This window comes from Chlorocebus sabaeus, chromosome 29, assembly GCF_047675955.1.
Source record: "Chlorocebus sabaeus isolate Y175 chromosome 29, mChlSab1.0.hap1, whole genome shotgun sequence".
NCBI lineage: Eukaryota > Metazoa > Chordata > Mammalia > Primates > Cercopithecidae > Chlorocebus > Chlorocebus sabaeus.
The window spans coordinates 17,573,598-17,597,828 of NC_132932.1; the positions used below are offsets into that span (position 1 = coordinate 17,573,598).

Consider the following 24,231-nt stretch of genomic DNA (forward strand, 5'->3'; position numbering starts at 1 on the left):
CCAGGCTGTTCTTGAACTCTTGACCTCAGGTGATTCACTTGACTTGGCTTCCTAAAACGCTGGGATTATAGGCATGAGCCACCACACTTGTCCTATAGCATTATTATTATTTGAAATTATTGTCCTTTTATGTTTGTTTGTTTGTTCATTGTCTATTTCAGCTACTCGAATATACACCCCATGAGGGCAGGGAGTTTTATCTGTTTTTCTCACTGCTATATTCCCAGTGCCTAGAACAGTGCTTGGCACATAGTAGCTGCTCAACAAGTATTTGTTGAATGAGTGAATGCCTCTTAAACACTAGGCAATGTCCCTTTGTATTAGATTTGGAAGTAGAAGGAGTGTTAATCTTAAGACCGATCATAACTGTTGAGTGTCACCTGATCTCACAGCCTTCCTGCCTCAGCCGTGGAACACATAAGAAGCCCCAGGAGGGAGGGTAGCTCTGAGTAGAGCTGTCAAGGGTAGCTGGGAGCATGCACATGACCCATGGAAGTATCCATTCTCACTCCTTTTCTGCTAAAAGAGGTGCAAGAGTGGAGAAGGATGGGCCTGGGTCACCAAGCAGGGAGTAGTAGGTGACCCCAGAGATAGCATCCAGGGACAAAATAGAACTCGGAGCTAAGCTGTGTGCTGAATGAAGGCTGCATCTCCAAGGGGCTGGGAGTGATGCTGAGGCCAGGCACCAGAAAGGAAGCCTAGTGGCGCTTCCTAAGGATGGGGTGGCTGCAGCCGTGGATGGCCCAAAGCATGTGCCTGGAGAAGGGTGGGCATGCGAAGGATGAATTTGGCTGAACACCATCAGCCTTTTCCGGATTCTTACCCCTCCCCACTCTCAACTGCAAATTCCCCAGTTTAAAGTGGAGAAGCACTGGGCATGATTAACGCTCCTGCTTCACTCACCCAGGGACACTCGGCTTTGCCCTGTTCTGTGAAAACAAAAAACAAACAAACAAAAAATCCACAAAAAAAAACCCACCAAAAAACCAAAACTAGTACCAGGGACCAGCCCCTTCCTGTTCTCAGCTTTCTGCTTCAGCCCAAGTACTTGGAAGTTTTCTCTGCATTAATTTCAGACTTTGTGTAAATATCAGACCTGAGATTTTGGAAAGGAGTATACTTCAGCCCAAAGTTTCCATCAGGCGCAAGCACCTTTCCTGAGCAGGGATCTTGGGCCAAGAGCTAAATTCCCTTTACTTGGTGCTGCCTGCCAACCCCGCAGGACAGAGAGATCTTTCCTCTGTGAGAAGGGGCTGGAGGACCCAGTGTGATGCTTTGGTAGCCTCCCTGCATGGAAATTGAACCAGGTTTAAAAAGCGAGCTCCAGTAAATATGCCTGGTAGCTGAGGGTCCTGATGGAAATGCCTGTTGGCCAGAAAGGGCCATCAGACGTGTGGGGCTATAGCTGAATTTCTGGACAAAGCAAGGGCCAGGTGCCTGGGGTGTGGCTGGAGGGAAACAAGGGTGACCAGTCCAATCCTTTCAGTTTTGGGGACAGATCCTCAGGTTCTTGGAGTTCAGTCCTTGGATCTAGTCAAAGGTAAGAAAGGAGATGAGTTATCTGTAGATCAACCTCATTATTTTGACCCTAATTGTGTCCCCTGATTCTAGGGTCTGGGAAGGACCTCACCTCATAGAAAACATGTAGTTAGCTCCTTGGATCATGGTTCTCTTTGAGAGCTGATGGAAGTCATGGACACAGTTCTTAGGAAATGTTGCCCACATTCATGGGATTTTTTGCATGATTTCAGGGCATTCACAGAGCAGTCCTTCTGTGCAGCAAAGGATTAACCTTGCCCAAACAAAGGTTGGGCCCTTGACCCTGGCTGCCAGGAGGTAACCTCTAAGCCCTTGGAATGTCCTGTCTAATAAGAATCTGTTTATGTGGGAGTCTTGGGCCATGCTGGATGGCCTAAGCTAATGGTGTGATGTATGGTGGGGACATTGGGGCATGAAGTATCAACCTGACCTCTGGAGGGACTGGAGACCAAGGTCAGCCACGTCTATATGACCACACCCCATAAAACCCCTGAACACCAAGGCTCAGGTGAGCTTCTGTGGTTAGCAAGACTCTGTGGATGTTGCACATATTATTTCTGGGAGAAGGCAATGCTGTCTGCACGACTCCTCTAGGAGAGGACAACTGGAAGCTCATGCCTTGGTCTCTCCTGGCCCCTGCCCTTGGTGCCTCTTCTCTTTGCTGATTTTCATCTGTATCCTTTTGCTGTAATAAACTGTAACTGTGAGTGTAACAGTTTTGTTGAGTTCTGTGAGCTGTTCTAGCAAATTACTGAACCAGAGGGTGGTCTTGGACACCTCCCACCCTGATACATCAGGTCAGTACATCCTGCCCAGGATGGTTCAATGTTGGCTGATTGGACAGTGAACAAGACCTCTTCAACCCATGGGCATCCTCCAGTGACACTGCTTTTCCTCCTTGGGATAGCCTTCTTTCTGGCCCTCACATGGCAGGAATAATTGCCTTTCATCCAGAAAAGCTCCAAGCACTTCTTGGCTTTCCTCCTTTTTCCTTTCCTCTGTCAAACACCCACCATATGGAAGACTCTGTAGCAGGTGCTGACAGGATCTACAGATGGACCAGCTGTGAATCTACCCCCAGGGGCTCCCTGTGTGAGGCAGGGATGCAATGTGGGAATAAATCCTACAATATTGGGAGGCCAAAGCCAGAGGATTGCTTGAGCCCCGGAGTTTGAGACCATCCCCGACAACATAGGGAGACCACCCCCCATCCCCCAACCTCTCTGTCTCTACAACATTAGCCAGCCATGGTGGTATGCAACTGTGGTTCCAGCTACTCGGGAGGCTGAGGTAGGAGGATCGCATGAGCCCGGGAGGTCAAGGCTGCAGTGAACCCTGGTTGTGCCACTGATATAATTTGGCTGTGTCCCCACCCAAATCTCATTTTCAACTGTAGTTCCCATAATTCCCATATATCGTGGGAGGGACTCCGTGGGAGGTAATAGAATCATGGGGGTGATTACCCTCATGTTGTTCTCTTGATACTGAGTGAGTTCTCATGAGGTCTGATAGTTTTATAAGGGGCTTTTCCCCCTTTGCTCGGCATTTCTCCTTCCTACCATCATGTGAAGAAGGATGTGTTTGCTTCCCCTTCCACCATGATTGTATGCTTCCTGAGGCCTTCCCAGCCATGCTGAGCTGTGAGTCAATTAAACCTCTTTACTTTATAAATTACCCAGTCTTGGGTATGTCTTTATTGGCAGCATGAGAATGAACTAATGCAACCACTTCACCCCAGCCTGGGCAATGGAGAAAAACCTTATCTCAAAAAAAAAAAAAAAAAATCCTACAACACAAAGAGAGCCCCTCTCGATGAGAGGCAGAGAGAGAGGGCTCTGGGAGTTGAGAGGATGCAGAATGTAGAATCTGCATGATCCTATTTGGGAGATCTGGGAGAGCTTCAAAGAAGAGGTAGGATTTGAGTTGAGCCTTGATGGACAGGTACGATATGGACATGTAGAGGTGGGGAAAGGGCCTTCTAAGAGTAAGAGACTGCACACACAAGGCAGGAAGAAAGGAGCAGGTCCAAGGGGTGTAGCATCAAATAAAGTTAGAAACAAAGTGGGGCCAGATTCTGAAGAGGCCTCCATGATTGGGCTATAGAAATTGACTTTATTCTGTAGGTAATGGAGAGGCTCTCAGGGTTTCCAGGAATGACTCCGGTATGTATCAGGGAGAAACTACATTCCTCATGATCTTTGGTGGTGGGCCCCTCCTCCACAAAGTCCCCCATCATGTTCCCATTATGATCCAGTTTGCCCTCCTCGATCACAGCAGGAGCAGGTGCTGCCTGTAGCACCTGTCTGCCTCTGCAAGGAGACCGACTGGGAGGAGCACGCGCTGGGTTTTATTCATCCTTGGATCTATACCTCATCTGTGAGCACCTATCACAATTACTTCCTCTAAACATTGCATGTATCCAGGCTTGAGTCCATGCCAGGCATGGTGACCAGCAGCACTTTGAACATAAGCCTTATCTCGTTTAATGCTCACAATAGTCCTGGGAGGGGCACACTGTGGTTAGTCCTATTTTAGAAGCAAGGGGACAGAGGCTCAGAGCGGGTAAATAACTTATCTCATCTCCCTCAGCCAGTGAGTGGTAGAGCCAGAATTCAAACCCAGATTGGTCTGACTCCAAAAGCTGGGCTCTCAACAAGTTCCCTGCTTCCCATGTGTGTGCCAGGAATGATGCTAGGGGCTGAAGATAGTAGCCCTTGGAGGTTTGTTCTAGTCCTCAAAGGGCCTTTGACAACTGTGCCCCCAGATTAATTTTTTTTAACAAAAAACAATTTTTTAAGAGACAGAGTCTTGTTCTGTCACCCAGGCTGGAGTGCAGTGGCGAGATCATAGCTCATTGCAGCTGCCAATTCCTGGGTTCAAGTGATCGTCCTGCCTCAGCCTCCTGAGTAGCTGGAACTACAGGTGTGAGCCACCATGCCAAGCTATTTTTTTTTTTTTTGGTGGAGATGAGAATCTCATTATGTTGCCCAGGCTGCTCTCAAACTTCTGGCTTCAAGCAATGCCCCCACCTCAGCCTTCCAAAGTGTTGGGATTACAGGCATGAGTCAATGAACCCAGCCAACTCCAGATTTATTTAAATCATGGATTCAGTTAACAGATATTTGCTCAGTGCCTGCTACAGAAGGGTTCTCTATGTGGAGTGAGTTCAGCATCAAATTTGACTCAAAGAACCAAGGTACCTCAGGGCTGCAGAATAAGGCCTCCAACCCCAGAAGAGGAGAAACTTGCTCTCTGAGCCCCTCACAGACCTCCCTCTAACAGCCTACCTGTCCCAGAGCAGTCACTGAAGAGCTACAAAACCTTGACATGATGTTGCCCCCCGACCCTTTGTTTCCTTCCTTTCCAGCTCTCTCCGGCATGTCCCCAGTTCTCTGCCAGCCTGTACCGGCTGTGTGACTGTCCTCTGCAAGGCTGTCAGGATTATAGTGCTTAATAGCCTCCCAACAGGATGCCAGAGCAGCTGCCCTCACAAAAGTGCCTTCTAGGGACTCATGCTGTCTGCTGCCTCTCAGTTCCTTCCAGTCAGGGTTTCTCCAATGACATTGTCCTCCCTAGGAAGCTACCTTTCCTTACTTTAAAAAAATTGATTGTTTTCTCCTAAATTGTGGTAAAATACACATAACATAAAATTTACCATCTTAATCTTCTAAAAATGCACAGTTTAGTGGCATTACATATTCACATTGTTATGCAACCATTATCACCATCCATCTCGAGAATGCCTTTCACCGTGCCAAACTGAAACTCTGTACACATGAAACAGTAACTCCCCATTTCTCCCTCCTTCCAGTCTCTGGCAACCACCATTCTACTTTCTGCCTCTATGAATCTGACTACTGTCTTTCCTTTTGAGGAGAGAAATCAATAGTCTTATCCAATATAGTATCTAGATATCTTTAGATGCTATTCCAATTGGACAAGTTCCACTTTTTACTCTTGAGTGCTTTCTATATCCAAGAAAGCCTTCACATGCACTGGGTCCTCCCAGGTACACATCACCTTCAGCAGCCTAGGAGGCATTCACGTACTCTACAGAGGAACTACCTCTTTATGGGGTTGGCCCCTAAAGCTCCACACAAGTCAGAAACCAGGTACAATCAAAATTCCCCTGAAAATCTTGGAGTAAGGCACCATGTTGGAGACCCCCATGTTATCTTCCAATGAATCCAATACAACCATCTGCCTTCCACTGCTGGGTCAGACTATTATGTATTTGAGTGGCAAATAAATTAATTGGCTTGCTATGAGGGCCATATCATATGAGAAATAAATATCATCAAACACCAGACACATGCTTGGTGCCTCAAGATGCTCCCACCATAAGAGAAACAAGGGAACTGGGGCCAAATCTGAGAATGGCAAATTTGGGTCTCCTGTCTCTGGCTCACTGAGGACACATACCTACCAGGAGAGGAACCTGCAGAATTTCTCACTGAAGTATTCTCTCCCCAAGTGGCACACCACTGCATTGCAGCCGTACCTCAAATCCATTCAAACTTGGTGGGAGCAACTGTGCAGATTTTCCCTGATGGAAGAATGCACTCACAGTTGTGTTATCAGATGCAGTGCTAGGGCAAAGAATTAGGGCTCTTTGCATTCTACTGACAAGTACTTTTTGTTGCAGACATGCCTCTCTCCTACCTAGACTGTGGGCTCCCTGAGAGCAGAGAAAACTTCTATCCCTCCTTTTCTATCCCTTCCTGTGTCTGGTAGAGAGCCTGGCACATAGAGTACTCAAGTAAGGAAAACTGTTCCACTGACTTGGAAACATGTTCATGCTATATCATTAAGCACAAAAAGTAAACTGCAAAATAACACATAGAATACAATTCTATTCTATTTTTCTGTATACCTATTCAATGGGAAAAAGGAAAGACAGATGGAAATTTAATTCTAGTTATCTTTGGGTGATAAGTCTATAGCAGATTTTTATGTTTTCTTTTCTTTTTCTTTCCTCCCCTCCCCTCCCCTCTCTTTTCCTTTCCTTTCATTTTTTTCAGACAGAGTCTCACTCTGTTGCCCAGGCTGGAGTGCAGTGGCACGATCTGGGCTCACTGCAACCTCTACCTCCCAGGCTCAAGCAATCCTCCCACCTCAGCCTCCTGAATAGCTGGGACTATAGGCATGCACCACTATGCCTGGCTAATTTTTGTTATTTTTTTTGTAGAGGCAGGGTTTCACCATGTTGCTTAGGCTGGTCTTGAACTCCTGAGCTCAAGTGATCTGCCTGCTTTGGCTTCCCAAAGTGCTAGGATTACAGGTGTGAGCCACCGTACCTGGCCAATTTTTTTCTTCTATCTTGAACCTTTATATTTCCTAAATTTTCTATGATGTCCTTTATCATTTTAAAAGGAAAATGGTCTCTAAAAATAAGGTGAATTTTATATCCTTAAAAAAAATCTACACTTGGCTGGGCACAGTGGCTCATGCCTATAATCCCAGCACTTTGGGAGGCTGAGGTGGGCAGATCTCGAGGTCAGGAGAGCAAGACCAACATGGCTAACACAGTGAAACCCCACCTCTACTAAAAATACAACAAATTAGCCTGGCGTGGTGGCACACGCCTGTAGTCACAGCTACTTGGGAGGCTGAGGCAGGAGAATTGCTTGACCCGGGGAGGCAGAGGTTGCAGTGAGCCAAGATCGTGCCACTGCACTCTAGCCTGGGTGACAAATCAAGGCTCTGTCTCAAAGACAAAAACAAAAACAATAACAAAACTACATTCAAGACAATCACAGGAGAAAATAGATTCCAGCCCTGGAAGGTCATTAGGAGAATAGTTTTATGTCAAAGCCAAAGGGCTCCCCAGTGACCAAGATGGCAGCCAACTGGGGATAGAAGGGGAAGGAAAGTCTCAGTTGGAGAGCGAGTAGGCTCCCGGTGTGTTAAAACTCTTGAGAATCTGATGGTGGGAAACAGAATTTTCTTCTGTTACTGTGTTCAACAGATTTGGGGCTCAAAGTTTTTCTAGCTCACGGCCTCTGTCTCCTGAAGGTGGCTCTGACTCTGAGCTGAAGGAATCCATATGAAGTTCTTGGGCATGGTGTGTTGAAATAAACAGTACCTTACACACATACCTTGATCCATGGGACCCATTCTGGGTAACAGGCCTCTTTGCTTCTTTTTCTTATGGTAGATGTCAGGGTATGTGAGTAAAGACTGAGAAATTTTCCTTTTCTCTAAGCATAGTGCATGGGATAGCCAGGTAACCATGAACTTTGGAATCAGATAGTCATGAGTTCAAGTCCTGGCGCTACCACTTACCAACTATGTCTCAGTGTTGTTATCTAGAAAATGGGAATAATTAGACCTACTTCATAGAGCTTTCTGCTGCTTCAGTGTGAAGTATGTGCACACCAGAGTTCAGCTCAGATCATACAATGGCCTTTATACCCTTTCTCCTCAACACACCCAGTCTCTAGTTAGCATAAAAGCACTGACCGATGGGAGAGTACATCATTTATTTAATCCATCTCCCCCGAGAGAATGACTTCCCTTAAATCCCTTTGATGAAGCACAGGTATAAATATACTGACAACAAGTCAATGAAGGGTGTTATATGTTGAACTGAGTCCCTCCCACCAAAAAAAGATACATTATGTCTAAGCCCGAACCTCCAGTGCCTGTGAATGTGACCTTATTTGGAAACAGGGTCTTTGCGCATGTAATCAAGTTAAGATGAGGTTGTTAGACTGGGCCCTTAGTCCAATATAGCTGGTGTCCTTATTGGAGGGGAAGATGTCCTTGTGGAAACACAGACACACAGGGAGATCACCAAGTGACAGCGGAGCCAGAGATGGGAGTGATGCAGCTGCAAGCCAAGGAACACCAAAGATTGACAGCCGCCACCAGAAGCCAGGAAGGTGCAAGGAAGGATTTCCCACAGGTTTCAGAGGGAGCATGGCCCTGCCAACCCCTTGATTTCAGACTTCTGGCCTCCAAGACTGTGAGCCAATAAATGTCTGTTTTTTGAAGCCACTCAGTTTGTGGTACTTTGTTATGGCAGGCCTAGGAAGTGAATACAAAGGGTAACTTTTTATTATAATACTACTACTAATCTAAAAACTTCTTTATAAACAAGAGTCCCCAGTTTTAGTTGGTAATCAACCTCAGGGTCATTTAGATTTCTCAGGAAAACTATTTCCTATGTCTGATCTCAATCTCTCGTTCTCTCTCTCTCTCTGTTTTTTTTTTTTAATCAGTGGAGACAGAACATTTCATGTCTTGAAATTGTTCTTGATTTCTTTTTTTTAGATGTTTCTCTTCTGCACTTCTACTTTTTTTTTTTGAGATGGAGTCTCACTCTGTCACCCAGGCTGGAGTGCAGTGGTGTGATCTCAGTTCATTGCAACCTCCGCCTCCTGGGTTCAAGCAATTCTCGTACCTCAGTCTCCCAAGTAGCTGGGATTACAGGCGCCTGCTGCCTCACCCAGCTAATTTTTATATTTTTAGTAGAGACGGGGTTTCACCATGTTGCCCAAGCTGGTCTCGAACTCCTGACCCGAAGTGATCCTCCCACCTCGGCCTCCCAAAGTGCTGGGATTACAGACGTGAACCACCGCGCCTGGTCTTGCCCTTCTACTTGGAATCCAATCTTTGTGGCTTTCTTGGCCTGGCTTCCTGACCCTCAAGCTACCACATGACCTCCCCTTCCATTCCCACTGATACACAACATGGGCTCTCTATTTCTAGTGGAACCAGGAGAGGGGAGAACCATATTCCAGATTCCAGATCCTTCCTTTTATTAAGGAAAAACCCAGAAGTGAATGTTTCTTCCATATTTCTGTCCTGTCTGGACTCAGTGCGTCTTTTTTTTTTTCCTGGGGTCCACACAGGACAAGAAAAACCAAAGTTTCAGCTGGAGATAGAATGGAGTCTGTTCAGCCACCTTAACTGGCTCAGAACCACCAAAGGTTCTTCTGGTACATTTAGGGTTCCCCACTCCCTAGTCCCAGGAGAGGAGGACAGGGGATGGAGGCAGAATTTGGTAGGGCCAGAGGCAGCCCCCAGCCTCGCACCAGTACCTCCTGCCCCACAAGCCTCCTGATACCATGGACATGCCGGTTAGCAGCTAGACACCTGAAGAGCAATTCTTGTTGATCAAGCCTTTGTAGTGCAAAATCTGTAGTGCAGTCTCAGAGAACGGTTGAAGGAGTCGCTATGATCAGTCGCAAAGGCTGCACATGTACAACTCGAGGAGTCGCTATTTCCATGGACCACAATGGAATGGCGCCCTCTGGAGTGATGCATTGTGGGAACCCTGTGTACAACAGAACCTGCTGCACTTCCCAGGCCTATCAGGAGCCAGCCCTGGTTTTCGCCATCTGCCCTGTCGCTCAGCTAGCTTCAGGGTGGCAGACAGCATATGGCTCTTATTGCATTCCTGAGGCCCCTTTCTGCTCCAGGATGGTAAGACCATCTTAAGAGCATAAGTGGGCAGAAAAGCAGCTGAGAAACTTCAGTTTGGGCAAGAGGAGGCAGTCACAGCTAAGACATGATCATCCAACAAAAATTCAGGTTCAGAAATACCGGGAATGGGTCTGGGAATATTCATGATTTACAGCAGTTACTGTTTTGAGAGCCCTTGCTCTGTGGGAGGTACTGTGGTTTAGCTATATTATCTCATTTTACCCTCCCAACAAATCTATCAGGAAGGAGTCATTATACCCAATTCACAGATGAGGCAAACAAGGCACAGCAAGACTAATCAACTCTGTCAAGGTCACACTGCTGATGAGGCAGCTACTGATGAAGTCACTTTGGTGAGCTTGGAGCCCTTCTATCCCATCCACTCCTGGAAGAAAATGGCTGAATGGACTCTTTTGTGAGTCTAAGCACTAGATATCATCAGGAAGGGAACTGGGAATAAAAATGTAGGTGCCAATGTGCCAGAGTCACCATCACAACTGAGGAAAGACCAGCGGGAGCTGGAGGGTTAGGGGAGGTCCCCAGGGTATGGAGCCAGAGAGGACAGATGCAGATAAGTCCAGAGGTGAGGCGACAGACATTCAGTGTGGACCCCAATGGCTGAGAAGATGTGCCCACTGAGATCTACACAGTCATGAAGCCTGAGTAGCCAGGGAGACCACACCTTATTCTCCATCCTAGTTCCAGTGCCTGGCCTACTTCCTACTGTGGCACAGAGGTGCTAGGACCCTGTGGCTCAAAAAATATAAAGGAAATGAGGTGAAAGACAGCTCTGGCACATGTTGGGTAGCCCAGTAGTGATAAAGCCCCAAAGGTGGTAGCACCTAAAAATATACATTTATTCCTAAAAGTAGCTCCTCCCTGATGATGTTCAAGTCATCATGAACTACTGAGAGAAGCTGGGCAGATGAGGGGTTGGCATATGGAAGTGGCCATTCCTCTCCCCAGTTGGGTCACTGGTGGCAGAACATGAGCTGACCCAGGTGGTGGCCATTCTGACTGTGCAGAGTCCCTGAGCCATGGCCAGAGTAAAGACATATTCTTTTCTAAGTCCCAGATTTCTTGTCTATGACAAGAGCAGAGTGCAACATATCAGTGGCTTCCAAAAGACAGAAAACTGGAGATGTTCTAATAGAATCTGGCTGTGCCCTTCTTGACCCACCTCTCTAGCCCCCATGGGGTATCATGGACTGACCCCCACGGACTCTGAAGCATGGTTGGAAAAGCTCTGAAGTTATTTGTCCAGCCAACAAAATTTTCTGAGCACCTACTGTGTGCCAGGTGTTTCCTAGGTGCTGGAGACACAGAGTGACCAGGACAGATGGGGCTCATGTCCCATGCAGCTTGTGCTGCATGGAGATTTCCAAGGCCCATCAGCATATTGAGAAGGGACCCAACATTAACTAGGGTGAATTTTGTTCATCCTTGACTTCCTCTGAGGGATGAGATCCTTTTCACCTACAAAGCCTGTTGCTGGCCTTGGAAGGCGTGTTCTACAGAAACCACCTTGGAGAGCCAAGGGAGGAAGGGACCCTGTCTCAGGCAGGGAAGTGGAGACAGGAGAAGCTGGCCGTGATCTTCTCACTCCACCAAGGGCAGTGAGAAGGAGTGCTCTTGGTGGAGCTCAGGAGAGGGCAGAGAATCACCAAGGAAACTGACCAGCTAAAATTTCTAGATAATAAGTTAAAGGAAAATGCAGGGGATGGGAGTGGGGGTGTTTGGTGTTTGCTTTCTTTAAATCGGGTGGGCCAAAAAAAAAAAGTTCTCCAAGAGGAGGTGACATTTGAACTTGCATGACCAGAATAAACCAGCCATGCAAAGCCCTGTGGGAAGAGCACCTGGGCGGGGGGACAGAAAGGGCAAAAGTCCTTAAGGAAGTGGGAGGCCAGGGGCTGCAGGGCAGTAGGGGAGGGGACAGTGATGTGAGGAGGAGGGGATACCAGCCAGCTTGGGGGCCTGTGGGCCAAAGCTGGGGATTGGGCTTGATTTTAAGTGAGACAGGACCATCTCTGAGGTCTTCTAAATGCCTCTGCAATCCCCAGGGTGCTGAGAAGGGATATGCAAATAACCTTGATCAATTGCTGTGTGCATCTAAGGGCGAGCCATTCTACATAGTACTTGCAGTGACTTAGGAGGGGGTGGGAGTCCTGTTTTCCAGCCACTGAAGCATCAGAGCCTTATCTGGTGTATACAAGTCTTGCTGACCCTGCTGTGCGCAAACCCCGGGAGTCCCTGGGTCACTGAGAAGGCAGATCCAGAAAGAAGGGCAGATGGGGAGGGCCTAGATGGGGGCTGCAGGAGGCCAAGGCACTAACCCCAGTGTGAGGTTCCTCCTTCGCTAATGAAGCCACCCCCACTCCTAACCTTCCTCCCGCTCAGGAGTGGGTGTGAAGACAATCTAAGCAATCAGGTCTCCCACACCAGGTGACCCTCTGTCAAAACATTAACAAGTCACAACAGAGACCCACATGGGTTGTATTTAGGAAACAAGTAGGAATAACAGAACAAGGTTGCTTTAGGGGGAAGAGATAGCCTGGGGATGGGGGAAAACAAAGCCCCTGGCTGGGTCATGTGAGTCTGGGGTGGGGGTGATGCCCACGGATGGGGCAGTGGAGTCAGGAGACAGAGACAAGCATGCAAGCAGGCAACCTCTTTACTCAGTCCCGGGGCCGCTGTTCACCCCCATTGGTGCTAGTCCAAGTCTTCCAGGGGACTGGCACCCACTGGAGTCACCCAACAGGTCAGGGAACAACAGAGGGTTAGGTCCTCAGCTCACATAGGGGAGGCAGGTGGCCAGGTTTGGATAGAGAACAAGTGGAGAGGCAGGAATCCGCTGAGGGGTCAGAGCCCCACCCCATCCCACAGTGAACTCCATTGAATGCTCCACCTCATTGTTTTCTTCTAATCCAGGGAAAAAGGGAAGAAAATGAGTACCCAGCATTAGAGGGAAGGTTACAGATGTGAGAGCGCTTGCTGGGTCAGTGACTTCATTTGAGATTTAGGATTTTAAGCCCTACCTGGTAGGGTCTCCCCTTTCCCTGGGTTGCCCCTTGGCCCGGGTGCAGCTGCTGTATTCCTGCTGCAGGCTCAACCTGGGCCAGTGCCTAGATTAGCATCTCTTTAGGCTCAAGTCCCTCCATCTGCTGTAGGAAAAAAAAGCTTTGTGGTCAAATTCAATTTGAAAAACTTGGTGGAGATTTCCAAGGTCCATCAGCATATTGAGAAGCCCTGCAGGGAAGGGACCCAAAATTAACTAGAGTTAATTTTGTTCATCCTTGACTTTCTCTGAGGAATGAGATCCTTTTCACCTACAAAGCCTGTTGCTGGGCTTGGAAGGTGTGTTCTGTAGAAATCACCTTGGAGAACCAAGGGAAGAAAGGCCCCTGTCTCAGGCAGGGAAGTGGAGACAGGAGAAGCTGGCCATGACCTTCTCACTCTCCTAAAAGACAAACTGGGGGCAGTGGCTGTAATTCTGCCATTAGGGAAGGAAGAGAGCACGTGGCCCAAGAGGCAGGGGTAGAGAGAAGAGCTTAGAGCCCAGTACACTCTGAGGAACTGTTTTGGGCTTTAAACTAGGAGTTGACAAACTAGACCACATTGGAATCACCTGGGGCAATTTTGAAACCCACAGATTCCCCACCCCCAAACCCCCATCCCACTGAAGCAGAATCTCCTGGGTCACATGAGGGCTTCAGGCACCCGTATTTTTGAAAAGCTCCTCAGATACAGCTAATTTTAGGGACTGAAGGCTAACTCTAATGACAGCCTCCAGGTCTCCTTTTCAGTGTCTTGTGACGTTGAAAAACATTTACTACATTCTTGCCTGAGTCATCCTAGAATCCAGGCTTTCCCTGAGCCATCTGGATATGCAGGTCAAAGTGAGATGGGCTGGAGGGGAGACAGGGAGCATCTGCTTGGGGAGGGAAGGAGTGAGGGGAGGGTCAGGCCAAGGGTCCAGATGTTGCTGGGAAAAATCCCCTATACAGGACCCAAGACGGCAGCTGAGGTGAGGCCAGGTTTTCTGAGGGAGATGGGAGGCTGAGCTCTGATTTGCCTTACACATTTCTCTTCTAGAGGGTTTTTTTTTGTTTGTTTCTCCCAAAAGTAGCCCTGGAAACAGCGAGGATTTGGAGAGACAGAGTCAGAAGGTGTCCCAAGGGTGGACAATGGCCGACCCAAGACCAAGTCTGTTTAGAATTGGGTTCTGATTGGATGTCACAGCATTGCTGTGATCCGACGCTTCTCTTTACTGGCTTGAATGGGACTAGCATGGTGTGAAGGGAGGAGACTCAGAAGCCTGGGTGCAAGAGCAGCCTGTGACCCCCATCCAAGTGCCCTCCCCTCTCTGGGACTCAGCCTCCCCCTCTGCATAATGAAGAAGATGGTGTGGTGACCCATAAATCCCTCTCTGCTCCAGCGTTTTATGACTCTGTAAAACAGAGACTCAGGAAAGCTTGACAGTTTACCCAAATCCACCCCTTTGGCTAGTGGCTTTTAGGCCTTACTTTATCATGACTTCAACTCCATTTTACAGATAGAAAGTGGAGGTATTCAATGATGTGCCTGAATTGAGATAAATCTCCAAGGTCCTGATCCTCATTTGGTCCTCTTTTCAGTAGCTGGGCTCACCTCAGCTCTGGAGGACCCCCACCCCTCTACCTCCCACTCCCCATGGGGATCCCCCTTTGGGGCTGTCACAGTACAGCTGCTGTATCTGCCATGCTCTCTGGAGGACACAGCTGCCCGGTGCCGCAACCTGATGCAGCACATTCTGGGAACCAGAGGTCCCTGCATCTTGCAAAGGATGGAGGAGTGACAAAGTGAAGGATTACTCGTCTGGGTATTGTTGGTGCTCTCTTTGTCAAGAACTGAAAGGAATTTATAGTACTATGGTTCATTCAACTAGTCTGTTGTATGTGCCTGGCCCTGGGTTAGGGACAGGGCAAACCAGACACTAAAAGTGCCTGCATCGGCTTCAAGGCTCCCCACAAGCCTCCTTCACAGACAGGAGGTCCTCACAGGATCTTGGCCCATGAGGGCAGGCTTAGCATCTCCGTGTTATAAATAAAGAACCTGAGGCTGAGAGGTGAAGCAGTCTCCCCTTGGTCATACGCTGTCAGTGCCCAGTCCATGTGACTCCAAGTGCAGTGCTCCTCCCACCACACACACTGGAGGGAGATGCTCACACCACCCACTGCCCCTCCCCCAAGCAGAGGGAATGCTATGGCAACCCTGCCCCAAACAGCAACCTTCTTTGGCTTCCTGATCACACGTGTTGACTCTGTAATTTTCCACAGTGGGGCCTTTAATAGCCTCAAAGATACTAATAACAGTTGCCATTTTATTGTATGTCTAATTTGTGCCAGGTCCTTTATTTGCTTTCTCTTGAACCTTCACAACTGTCCCACAAGTCCATCTCATGGATGTAGAAACGTAGTGAGGCTCAGAGAGGATAACTGACTTACCCAAGGGGATACAGCTAGGATTCCAACCTCAGTCTGGGCTACCAAAGCCCACATTTTTTCTAATTTACCACGGGGGCTCGGACTTTTCTTTTCCTTTTCATTTGTTGTCTCCTCTGCACTGCCTACCTAACTCTCCTTCTTGTCCTATCCCCTCTCTTCCAGCTGCTGTGCACAGTTGGGCATGGCCTGGCCCATGAACTAAATGAAGGTCTGCAGCAGGGTTTCTCAACCTTGGGACTATTGACATTGTGGGCCAGATAATTCTCTATTGTGCATGTATGTGGGCGGGGGCTGTGCTATACACTGTGAGATGTTTCACAACACCCCGGCTCTATCCATGAGACGCTAGCAGCAAGCACCTCACTCTCCAGTGGTGACAACAAAAAATGTCTCCAGACATGGCCAAATGTTCCCTGGGGAAGGGGGGCAAAATAGCCCCCAGGTGAGAGCCATTGCTGTATAGAAATGAGGGGTCAGGTTCAGGTTGGTTATAGCCAGTCTTCCCCATTAGACTGTAAGCAGGTGGAGGGCAGAAAAAGTGAGTTGATTTATTCACTGCTGTGTTATCCATGCCTAGTACAGTGCCTGGCATGTAGCAAGTGCTGCTGAAAGGAGAATGACTGAATGAATGAATGAATGGTGTCTGGGAATACGACATGTTCTGCGATGAGAGCCTGAAGGTCTAGATCCCTGTCCAGATTCTTACCAACCTGCTCTGGGGTAGCAACCTTCCCCTCTTTGGGCCTGGGTCCCTTTTGTGATCTCTTAAACGAGGACCATCACAGGCCTGGAAGGCCCTGGGCATCTGTGATCTGGGGACTGCCAGAGACCAGGGAGCCGAGGGGGGCTGTCTCCTAGGTCAGGCATTGCAGACCTGCTGTGTCCTGTGTTTCTCCTTCTTACTCTCACCCTTCAAGTCAAATCAATTACAGAGAGACAGGCACCCCTGCCCCCACATACACCAAAATAGCGACCTACACAGAAGAGGTGGCTCCTTTTTTGAGTGTGTATCTTAAAAGGAAAAACATGTAACCTCAAAGGTAACCAAATATCCAAATCGTGATGCCTAGCATCACACACCCCAAATCCACCTATTCATGAGCTTAACAAAAAGCTGCTTTAGGATACACTGTAAGGCCATTGAGAGGGAGAGAAGTCACCTCTCATAGGCCTGGCCAGCCCACAGGGCCCGCCCTCCCAGCGCGCATGCACACACACACACACACACGCACGCACACACACACTCCACCGCTTACAAGGAGGCTCTGAGTTTTTATAAGTAAACTCCGCCGTTTCCGTTCTTGCCCTGGATTCAACTTTTGAAAAAAGGAACCGTTTTACCGTTTTCCCTACAAATTCCCCCTCTCTGGTTCTCCTCTCGCCTACACTCCCGCTCCTTCTCCAGCCCTCCCCTTGTTCTGCCGGCCTCCCAGTGGCCCTTCTTCAGCTGTGCCCAGGGGCCCAGACTCCCTCGCAGGGATGGCTGTGTCCTGTTGGATCTGGCAGAAGGGGAGCAGACACTCCCAAAGTAGCTGTCACAGAAACAGGCCCTTCATCTCACTGAAGGGGCTTCCTTTAAGTTATCAGGGCTGCAGCGCAGCTACCATTAGGACACGAAGCATGGCCATGAGGCCAGGCTGGGACAGCAGGAGAGGAAGGCTCCTGTTCCCAAGAAGTGCTCCAGATCCCCTTTCCCAGGGCAGCTGCTGGCCTGTCCCCTCCCTCCTCTACTTGTAAGCAGACCTGTCCTCCAGGCCTTGCTTCCTCTCTGACTCTGGGTCCTCTTCCTTGAACTTGCCTTTCCCCAACTCCAGCTTTCACCTCAGCTGCCTTGACTCCTCAACACTTGGTGCAGTGGCAGCAAGGACACCCCAGCACCTGCCCCCTAGGGCCACAATGCTGGAATTTCTGAGACAGAAACATCATTGGGAACAATATAGTAAAAAAATATACATATATATACATATATGCAAATATCAAATTGTATATATTTGCATATATACATTTATTTTATAAACACATATACCCTTATAGAGGGCTTCAAAATATATAACAGAAACAAAAGTTTCCAGAAACAATACTTACCTTTGCCACACAGGAGGCACTATGAGATTATCTAGTATTTCCTATTTTATTAAGAACCCTGGTAAATTGATTTCACAACCTGCAGTTGGACAGATCTGGTGCTAGACATCCCTGCAGCAGCAAAGACAGACTCAAAGTAGAACTCTAGGCAGGGTCTCATGGGCTTCCTTTGGCTCAGCTGAGGTCCTCCTAAGGGCCCAATAAGAAGGGCCTTGGGAGGAACCCAGTACTAGAAGGCATCATTAAAAAGGAATTCACTGGCCAGGCATGGTGGTTCATGCCTGTAATCCCAGCACTTTGGGAGGCCAAGGCAGGCGATCACCTGAGGTCAGAAGTTTGAGACCCGCCTGGCCAACATGATGAAACCCCGTCTCCACTAAAAATACAAAAATTAGCCGGGCATGGGGGTGCACACCTGTAACCCCAGCTACTCAGGAGACTGAGGCACAAGAATCACTTGAACCTGGGAGGCGGAGGTTGCAGCGAGCCAAGATTGGGCCACTGCACTCCAGCCTGGATGACAGAGCGAGAATCCCATCTTAAAAAAAAAAAAAAAAAAAAAAAAAAAAAAAAAAAAAAAAGATCACACCAAAAGTTAGGACACACAGTCTCTTACCAAGATAAAGTATTTGAAATTTTTGCTATCCATAACTTGGGGTTTGTGACCCCCGAGGGGGCTTAGGAGCTGTTAGAGGAGAGGAATTAAGGTTTGTGGTGCTTGCTGAGAGCTGGACAAGGCACCCACTTTATGTCTTTTAATCTTCACAAAAATCTCTTCTTGGAGGATTTTCTCCCCTTTTTGGAGAAGAGGAAATGAAGCCTCTGGGAGGCTCAGTACCCTCATCAAAGCCATGTAGCCAGTGAGTGGCTGGGCTGGGATTTGAACCCCAGTTTTCCTTGCATGCCAGGCTGTCCACCCTCCTGGCTCTTGCCCACCGTCTCAGGAGTGAAGTCTCCCGTGGAGCTCCCTCTCTAATTGGGGAGGGGGCATAAGATGAGGAGAACGCTCTGCCTCAGCATACTGGGGTGAGTGGCTGCCTGGGATTGGGTGTGTGTGTGTGTTAGTGATGGGGAACAGGGGTAAGAGGTGTGCCTGGGTATGAGGAGGGCTTCCAAACATTAAACAAAACATTCCCATTTAAGTATGATTTTCATGGAATATTCTAGGAAAAGAAAAACATTCAAATTTTTGCTAGAATTAAGAATGATAATAGTAATATTAATAATATCAAACAGTTACTGAGTCCTTGCCCAGTGCCAGGCACTATGCTAAGCCCTTTGCTTGGGTCATCTCATATCTGCTATTTATTGAGTATCTGCTGTGGGCCAGCATTGAACACAAAGCCTGGCACCTAGGTGGTGCTCAGCAGATAGTGGAGAATGAATGAAAATACCAGGCACAGCACTAGAAACTACACATAAGTATATCTAAATGAAACACAGTTCAAGGTAACCTGCGGAATTCCAGTATCTAAGAGATATTTTCTTCCTTCTGACAATTCCTTCTTCTGAAACTTTTTAAACTGGGGAGATCTACTCTTCTGCAATCTTTCTTTCAGGTTAGAACCTCCCCTTCCCACTCCCACTCAATGCTTCCTCTCCCAACAAGCTTCAGGGTTTTCTTCCCCATTGCCTTTCCATTTCCCGCAGTTTCTCCCTGGATCCTGAGATTGACAAGCCAACACTCCTACACCATATCTTCATAGAGCCTCCAAAGCCACCTTGCCCAGGGTGCATGGGCAACCTGATTGCTCCTTGTCCATGGCAAGAAAGAGATAAGGATTAGAACCCAAGGACAAGAAAGAGATAAGGATTAGAACCCAAGACTTCTGGACTCTTAAATCAGGACAAGGGACTGACTATGGCCTCAGAAAACCTGGATTCTAGTTCTGCCCCTGCCCCTAAATCACAGTGCAACCTTCAGAAATTCATTGCACCTTTCTGGGTCCACTTGCCCTCCTCGTCAGACAAGGTGGGTGCATTTTCAAGGTCCAGAGTCCCCTCAGACACCCCATCCACTGCAGCACCCAGGACCCCAAAACACCATGCTAACCCAATTCAGCTTTGTATTTTCCTCCTGGCTGCCACCCCCACAGAACCGGAATTTACACATCAGTCAACATGCTGGACCTCCAGCTTCTTCATGGTGAAACCCTAGCAGGATCCTGTCAGAACCCAGCTCATGACTGAAAGGAGGATAATGATGGAAAAGTTTGGGTTGGATCCTGTCTCACAACCAGAGACAAGCCCCCACCCCCGCAGCTTGCTCTGCCTAGAGTGTGGTTCAGTTGACACACTGACAGCCTCCAACCCAACTCCAGGGTTGGAAAGAGCTCCTGCTCCACCAGCACTGACTTCCTTTGCAGAGGAACCCACAGACGGAAAAACCGCACCCACAGACGGAAAAACCGCTCGTGGGCGTGTGTCCTCAACTCCCCTCCCCTTTTTTCCTTGAGAAATGCCCCTTCTTGGTTGGACACCCGTGTGTTCAGGGCACTGCTCTCCTCTCCCCTGCTGGCAGTTCAGTAGCTCTGTCCCAGGTTCTGCCACTCTCCCCTGGGCAGACACTTCAGGCACTCTGGTCCTTGGAGTAAGCCAAGTGGCCAAGGATGGGCTATCTAGCCTCCGCTTAGGACCCGCTGTGTCCCTGACATACTGTCCATATGATTTCATTTATTCCTCCAGACCTCGCGAAGGCCTTCTCCTTCTCAGCTGACAGAGGGCAGGCCAAGGCTCAGGAAGGTGAAACACATCTTCCAGCTCAAAAGTAGCACCTCGGGGATTTGAACCCACATTCCCTTGACTGTGAAGCTGCTACTCTGTCAACCATGGGTCCTTCCAGACCCTACCATTTAAAATCACATGGGGGTTTGGAGTAAAGGATCCCTTGTTCCTTCATCCTGGCGGACTAGGAGACAAGTGCCCCTCCTCACGTGTTCCTTTGCCCCATTCACTGAGTCTGCAACAGCCAAAAAGTTTGCTCAACTCCACCGCGGACGCAGCCGGTGGATGTCCAGAGCCCCCGGCACACATAGCTCCAGGGCGGACACCGAGGCAGTGCAGCCCCCAGCCCCGGGGCGTGCAGCCTCAGCCAGGTTCCTGGCTCGCCGGGCGCCCTAGGAGAGCCTCACTCTGGAGGGAAGGAGACAGTTACCTTGAAGAGTTGGACTCCCTTCTCCAAGAACTTCAGTCCCACACACCTGGCGAGGCAGCTGGGGGCTCCTGGGGCCGGGAGGCCCGGGTCTCGCTGCGCAGCGAGGGAGACGCTCCGCGCGGGCGCTGCGCACCCCTCCTCCTGCCGGCGTCCTGTCCGCAGGTCCCCTCGGGCTGTGGCCGCAGCGGCAACTGCTGGGTTGCGGAGTCCTGGCTGGCTGAGGGAATGGACACTGAAAGGTGCCCGGAGACCCTGGCACCCGCGTCAGATGCCGGCCGGCGAGGGCGCGGAGAGAGAGAGACCTTGAGCAGCGCTGCGCGCGTCCTCAGCTCTGCTAGCCCCCTCTGGAGCTGCGGGGAGGTAGGTGGGCGGGCGGGCGGGCATGGCGCGCTGTGACACATACATAGGGACGGGCGGGGGAGGGGAGGGCCCGCGAGGGGTGGGGGGTGGGAGGGGGCGAGCTCAAAGGGAAACCCCACCCCCGGGGACCGAGGGGCTGCCGACAGGGGGAGGGGAAGGCGGAGGCATCTGGAGAGCGCTGGACCCTGGCTCCAGACCGGCGCGCTGACGGGGAAGCCGCCCTGCGCTCAGGGCGCGAGAGGAGCGCTCCCCGCGGCAGCGCGGACCCGGCAGCTCCGGGGCCGGCGGGAGGAAGGAGGCGCGAGAAGGGCTGGAGGGCCCGCGTCTGCATTGCGGTCGGCAGCTCCGCAGTCGGAGGGGCCCGGGAGGGCTGCACCCTCAGAGCATCCCCGAGTGCCCGGACTCGAAGGCTGCCGCGGCCCGACAGGGCTCCTGGGCGCCCGGCTGGGGTCTGCAGCTGAGGCTGGGCACGACGCGATCAAAGGAGGGTGCAGCCCCCTACTGTCGGCCACGATTTGGAAAGACCCTCACCGAGGAGCTGGCTGAAAGTTTTTTTGGGGGTGGCGTACACCGGGATGGCAGGGGATGGTGGAGAGGGGAGGTGAGGCGGCAGCGGGGAGGCGCACGGGGAGCTGCGAGCCTATGGGTCTTCAAAGTCCTCAGGAGAGACCAAGGACATGTCATATGGAGCAGGAATTCTCCAGTGCCTCTACGGTACTCTTTAATACTGTTTCCGGGAAAAGGAGTAAAAGAACTAGCCGCTTTTGAATCCCTCCTATGAGCCCCTTGTGTAACATACATTAACATTTCATTTAATTTTTCCAAAGAGCCCAACAAGGTAAATATGGCAACTTCCCACCTGCCCCTACCAAAGATGTGAAAACCAAGGCTTACAATGTGGTGGAGTTCCTTCTTTAAGGTGGGTCTGAGCTCAAGTCCAGAGTCTTGTGCTCTCTGCTATACAGGCTGCTGGTTGAGCCACAGCCTGGTTGAAGTCCACTTTCAGAGGACTCAAGCTGGCTGGTGACCTTCAGAGTTCTTATAGAGGAAGCTGGTGGTGCTTCACACCAGGATGTGGTGACCACAGTCAGGATGGTGGTGGAAGCTTCCTGACCCTCTCATTGGGCAAGAAGAGGAAGAAGTGGAATCTTTGGGGGCTCCCACTACAGAGATAATAGACCACACTTTAATCAGTTCCTTGATGAAAAAGAACTGAAGTGCCTCAGTTTCCCCAGGGCGACTCCACTGGAATTGTGTGGTTATTTTACTAGCCATCTCTGCTTGGGGGCGGGTCTGGCCCTGGCCCAGCACATGCTCTGTGAGCCCCCTGTCTCTCCCCTGTCCAGGGCAGTGACGCCCTGTCAAAGGGGGCGCAGTGCCCACTCTACCCACCCGCCTCTCAGAGCAATGACTAAAGTGTTCCAGTGGTTGGCCATTCTTGATTTCACCCTTTTCTACCTGAGCCTATTGAGTCAGGTCTGTAAGTCTTGAAGCATTTAGGACACAGACAAAATGCTGGTGACCGAAGTCCCTTTAAGGGGTGATAGTGGCTTCTCTCACAGATAAAGAAATGAGATGAAATCTTAGTAGTTACTGGCCTCAATGCCTGGACTAGGGAGAAATGACCCTTCTGGGAAAAAAGCAACCCCTGAAATTCCAACGAGGTCATGGATTCTCATGCCTGTATTTACCTGATGCCTTGGGGGAGAACAAATTGCTCTCATTTATAAAATGGGGTCATGTCGCCATTCATCCTAGGGCAGGCAGGGTTAATGAAGAATAAGTCAGAGGCAAATATTAATTAGGCGATTTATCTTTGTATTGAAGGGAACAAATGTTTATTGATCATCTGGTTTTGTAAGGAGTCTAAGAAACATATATTGGGCACCCATTATGTGTCAGACGCTGCTTGGTACAGCAACCCCTCAGATGGATGCCATTTCCATTTACATACTGAGAAACCAAGACTCAGAGGCCACCTAGGTAGTGAATGGGATTGGAGTGCAGGCTGGTATGACTCCACACTCCCTACCCCTAAAAGATATAGAAAACCCAGGATATGGCAACACATTTGGACACTTTAAAGACAGTATTCAGAGAATCAAAGGACATGAGTGTCAGAAGGCCCTTGGTGGCATAGACAGGCTCCTCCTGTCCAACTCAGGAGCTCTGTTCTGGTGTAATATTTCTGAAGCAGGTCATCCCTCCTCTGCTAGAATACTTTACAGCTGCCTAATGCCTTTTCCAGGCCACCCGATGCAATCTGCTGTAACTGGCGGTTTCTAACCTCTTGCTGCTCAGAGTATGGTCTACAGACTGGCAGTGTCACCTGGGAGCTTATTAAAAATGCAGAATGCCAGGTTCCCCAGACCTACTGACTCACAATCTGCATTTTAACAAGATCCCTTCCGTGTTGTATATGCCTGCTGAAGTTTGAGAAGCACTGTGCTGACATCATTCAGCAGATTCTACTCATTCAATCACAAAATCACAGAATGAGAGAATCTCAGAGCTGGGAAGAGCTCTTGGAGAACTTTAAGGACAACCCTCCATAGAGTATGCTAGTGCTGTCCATGATGTTTCCCTCAAGTAGGACATCAGACTCTGCTTGGATGTGGCCATGAGTTTGACTCCCTTCTGAGGCCACATCCAATTTTTTCACATGGTTCTAGTATTTAGGTAGCTTTCAGCTTTCAGAGAAGCTCATGCCCAATACTATGGATTCAGCAGTAAACAAGACAGGCCTATTTCCACCGCTGCCCCCATTCCTGTCCCAGGACCTCCTGCCACGTGATAAACCTTTCTGTGTTTGGAATCAGTGATCTCAAGTCTCTCCCTTCTCGCTCTTCTCCTTTTGGATTGGGGCATCCTCTCTCCTTCTATCCTTCCTCATCTGTCTCCATCAGCAGACCTCTACCCTGCCCCATCAATCTTCTTTAAGCAGGTCTGGACTGCCTGTGTCTCATATAAAGAGTTCAAACTCACTCCCCCTGTTGGAGTGCTCAGTCCAGAGCAGAGCTCACCTCCGTAACCTGGGTCCTATGCTTCTGGTAATGCAGTAAACATTTATGTACTTTTATGACAGCCTCATCATGACTCATGTGGAGCCTGCAGTCAGTTCAGACCTCCTCTCCACATGTGCTGCTGCCACCTAGCATCTCCTTTGGCTTATCCTTGTAC

At 49.4% G+C, this 24,231-nt stretch overlaps 1 protein-coding gene across 1 annotated transcript in view; it reads right to left on the reverse strand.

Annotated features, from left to right (window-relative positions):
* The window catches only part of ACAN (aggrecan), a 72,003-nt gene extending 51,204 nt beyond the window's left edge, over positions 1-20,799 (reverse strand). The window contains exon 1 of the mRNA XM_073013036.1: positions 20,692-20,799. The gene's annotated coding sequence lies outside the window, so the exon portion shown is untranslated. The remainder of the gene's footprint in view (positions 1-20,691) is intronic.
* Positions 20,800-24,231: the final 3,432 nt, after the last annotated feature.